The following is a 4,664-nucleotide window of genomic DNA, read 5'->3' as shown; positions in this document are numbered from 1 at the left end:
GCGGCCGGCCGTCGCGCGCCGCACCTGTACGAGAAACATTTTCCTCTGACGTTGCATCGGAATAATTATTATAATTCATTATTATACATACATACATACATACATACATACATACATACATATTATTAATAAATATAATTGTTTTTTTTGTTTTTTCTTTTCTTCAAATAAACCCACATTGCCATTTCTCTGAGCGTGTGCTGCGAGCTTCAACGAGAAACATTCGGCGCGAAACTGTCGAGCGGCCGGCCGTCGCGCGCCGCACCTGTACGAGAAACATTTTCCTCTGACGTTGCATCGGAATAATTATTATAATTCATTATTATACATACATACATACATACATACATACATACATACATATTATTAATAAATATAATTGTTTTTTTTGTTTTTTCTTTTCTTCAAATAAACCCACATTGCCATTTCTCTGAGCGTGTGCTGCGAGCTTCAACGAGAAACATTCGGCGCGAAACTGTCGAGCGGCCGGCCGTCGCGCGCCGCACCTGTACGAGAAACATTTTCCTCTGACGTTGCATCGGAATAATTATTATAATTCATTATTATACATACATACATACATACATACATACATACATACATACATACATATTATTAATAAATTAATTTTTTTTTTTTTTTTTTTTTTTTTTCTTCAAATAAACCCACATTGCCATTTCTCTGAGCGTGTGCTGCGAGCTTCAACGAGAAACATATCTATCAATACAAATGTCTATGCAAAAAAAAGAAAACAAACAAAATCATATCAGTCAATAAAATAAATAATAATATTTTTTTACTACTACTACTAGTACTACTACGTGCTACTACTGCACGCCAATACACATACATAATAAAATGAAAAATCGTCTCTCTCTCGCTCGCTCTACGAGAAACATTCGACGTCCGCTCCAATGCCGACGCGGACTATTGCTCTCGGTATAGATGTGGAGCGAAACAGTCGTGCGCACAGCGTCGACTCGTTCTCGTTGCCGCGCGTCGTTCGTCTCAAATAGACACGAACGACGGACGAGAGAGAATGTGTTCTTGTTTTTGTGTTTGTGCGAAGTGTGAGAATATTATATACATATATTCGCGCATGGATGATATAGATATGGGTATGGATTTTCGGAGGAAATTATATCAAATTCGTATTTCGAATGCGAGACCGCCGAGATCTTTCCCAGCTCTCTCTCTCTCTGTGTGTGTGGTGTATAGTACATTTTATATATCTCTCTTGTGTCAACACAAAATAACAAAGAATATACATACTACTCCTCCTCATATTTTATATAATATAATATAAAATTATATTATAGCACCGCGTTCGCAGACCGTATGGTGATGTTACCAATCGACCAAGATTTGGGACCGTCTCCCCCGGTGTTATCTGTGATGTTAAAAGAATACGCTTCTAGGCACACCTCAACGCAGGGCGCCTAGCGTGTTCGACACGTGCGCGGTCGCCACGGCGACCGTATATGGAAAGAATGTATAAAAGAGGACGCACACGCGCCCATCGTCGAAACGGTGTGCGCAGCGTCGTGTTGGAATTTATCCCTCAAGCTCCGGGCGTTGATCGTATCTAGTGCGAATCATGCGTGTGTGTGCGCATGTAATTGCCAGCCGAGTTTTAATATGTTTACAATAACGTATTGAATAAAAATTGAGAAGTTGCGTTTAGATGAATGTTCAATTTTCAAATTGTCACAACATCGATTCCCGCCCGCGGGGTCGTGTTCGTTGCAGTTTTATGTCCCTCACAGTGGTCGAGCATCGTTGTACATCACCTCGTTGCGAGATCGTGACGGGACGGCCGCTCGTAGACCGGTCAAAGTTAGTCTATCGATATGAAGCGCGAACGTCGCGTCGCGTGCAAATTCGACGCGTTACGTTCACGCGTGTCGAGAAGGCGCGCGCGCAAGCGCGCGCCCCTCGACGCCGCCGAGCCAGCGGCTCGCCGAAGCCGCGTGACCGCGGTGTAGGCGTGTCGTTTGCGTAAGCAGCTCCCTGGTTGATCCTGCCAGTAGTTATATGCTTGTCTCAAAGATTAAGCCATGCATGTCTCAGTGCAAGCCGTATTAAGGCGATACCGCGAATGGCTCAATATATCAGTTTTGGTTCCTTAGATCTTACTCAGTTACTTGGATAACTGTGGTAATTCTAGAGCTAATACATGCAATCAGAACTCTGACCAGTGATGGGATGAGTGCTTTTATTAGATCAAAACCAATCGGCGGAGGGCCATGCGTCCGAAGTCGTTAATTTTGATGAATCTGGATAACTTTTGCCGATCGCACGGTCCAGTACCGGCGACGCATCTTTCAAATGTCTGCCTTATCAACTTTCGATGGTAGTTTCTGCGACTACCATGGTTGTCACGGGTAACGGGGAATCAGGGTTCGATTCCGGAGAGGGAGCCTGAGAAACGGCTACCACATCCAAGGAAGGCAGCAGGCGCGCAAATTACCCACTCCCGGCACGGGGAGGTAGTGACGAAAAATAACGATACGGGACTCTTACGAGGCCTCGTAATCGGAATGAGTACACTTTAAATATTTTAACGAGGAACAATTGGAGGGCAAGTCTGGTGCCAGCAGCCGCGGTAATTCCAGCTCCAATAGCGTATACTAAAATTGTTGCGGTTAAAAAGCTCGTAGTTGCATTTGTGCGCCGCGCTGTCGGTGCACCGCATCCGCGGTGATACTGACACGTCTGCGGAGCATATCGTCGGTGAGCCGGCGGTAAAACGCCGGTTCAATATCAAAATCCTATCGCGGTGCTCTTCGGTGAGTGTCGAGGTGGGCCGACAATTTTACTTTGAACAAATTAGAGTGCTCAAAGCGGGCTCAAAATGCCGCTTGAATATTTCGTGCATGGAATAATAGAATATGATCTCGGTTCTATTTTGTTGGTTTTCAGAACTCCGAGGTAATGATTAATAGGGATAACTGGGGGCATTCGTATTGCGACGTTAGAGGTGAAATTCTTGGATCGTCGCAAGACGAACATCAGCGAAAGCATTTGCCAAAGGTGTTTTCATCAATCAAGAACGAAAGTTAGAGGTTCGAAGGCGATTAGATACCGCCCTAGTTCTAACCGTAAATATGTCATCTAGCGATCCGCCGACGTTACTACAATGGCTCGGCGGGCAGCTTCCGGGAAACCAAAGATTTTGGACTCCGGGGGGAGTATGGTTGCAAAGCTGAAACTTAAAGGAATTGACGGAAGGGCACCACCAGGAGTGGAGCCTGCGGCTTAATTTGACTCAACACGGGAAATCTCACCAGGCCCGGACACCGGAAGGATTGACAGATTAACAGCTCTTTCTTGATTCGGTGGGTGGTGGTGCATGGCCGTTCTTAGTTGGTGGAGCGATTTGTCTGGTTAATTCCGGTAACGAACGAGACTCTAGCCTGCTAAATAGGCGTCGTCATTCAAGGTGTGCGCGACTCTCGGGGAGCGCAACTCACTGGCGACGTATTAAAATTCTTCTTAGAGGGACCGGCGGCTTCGAGCCGCACGAGATTGAGCAATAACAGGTCTGTGATGCCCTTAGATGTCCTGGGCCGCACGCGCGCTACACTGAAGGAATCAACATGTTCTCCCTGGCCTAGAGGCCCGGGCAACCCGTTGAAACTCCTTCGTGCTGGGGATTGGGGTTTGCAATTATCCCCCATAAACGAGGAATTCCTAGTAAGCGCGAGTCATAAGCTCGCGTTGATTACGTCCCTGCCCTTTGTACACACCGCCCGTCGCTACTACCGATTGAATGATTTAGTGAGGTCTTCGGACCGACACGCGGTGGCCTCACGGCCGTCGGCGTTGCTGGGAAGTTGACCAAACTTGATCATTTAGAGGAAGTAAAAGTCGTAACAAGGTTTCCGTAGGGGAACCTGCGGAAGGATCATTAACGTTGGTTTTTTCTTTTTGTTTTGTTGTTGTCAAAGACTCGCAAAAAAAGAAAAAAATACAAAAACACGTGAATGATACGAATCAAAATCGAATCCGAGACGGTTGACTCTCTCTCGTCGATTCGCGACGTGTGCGTTGCGACACGCTTTGATTAGCGTTCGCTATCGCCTATTGATACTTTGAAATAATATTTTAATTTTTGTGTACAACCACGCAAATAAAAGAGATTTTCTTTCTTTTCATTTGTCGTACACGTTAATGATAAGTATTATTTTCAAATTTTTTTGTTTAATTTTTTCGCACCTTTTATATTTTCTCATACAAAAACACACACAAAAACAAAACGATTACCCTGAACGGTGGATCACTTGGCTCGCGGGTCGATGAAGAACGCAGTTAACTGCGCGTCATAGTGTGAACTGCAGGACACATTTGAACATCGACATTTCGAACGCACATTGCGGTCCGTGGAGAAATATCCAGGACCACTCCTGTCTGAGGGCCGGCTGCATAAAAACAAAAAGCCACACTGTTCGCGTGACGAGCGGCGATCGCTGCGACTCCGGTCGTAGCGCCGCATCTCTGTCGCGCGTGCAATTGACGGTTTCGCTAGGCCGCCGAGCGGCCGAACGATCCGTTCGAATATATGTTCGATTACGACTCGTCATCCGTATTGGCCGTGTTAAGCCACGTCTATACGATACTTTTGTCGCACAAATAAATTCTCCCCGCCGCACCGTGTCTCCCGC

The 4,664-nt window shown here is 45.8% G+C and overlaps 2 non-coding genes across 2 annotated transcripts; both read left to right on the top strand.

The window, feature by feature from the left end:
• Positions 1-2,007: 2,007 nt before the first annotated feature.
• On the top strand, positions 2,008-3,913 carry LOC123719460. The gene has a single exon (XR_006755520.1). It is a non-coding gene; the product is annotated as a small subunit ribosomal RNA (ribosomal RNA).
• Positions 3,914-4,263: 350 nt separating this feature from the next.
• LOC123719458 lies at positions 4,264-4,420 on the top strand. Its single transcript, XR_006755518.1, has one exon. It is a non-coding gene; the product is annotated as a 5.8S ribosomal RNA (ribosomal RNA).
• The last annotated feature ends 244 nt before the right edge of the window (positions 4,421-4,664 follow it).

Source organism: Pieris brassicae, unplaced genomic scaffold (assembly GCF_905147105.1).
Source record: "Pieris brassicae unplaced genomic scaffold, ilPieBrab1.1, whole genome shotgun sequence".
Lineage (NCBI taxonomy): Eukaryota > Metazoa > Arthropoda > Insecta > Lepidoptera > Pieridae > Pieris > Pieris brassicae.
The sequence above is the reverse complement of the archived record's forward strand: the minus strand, read 5'-3'. Positions and strand labels throughout refer to the sequence as shown.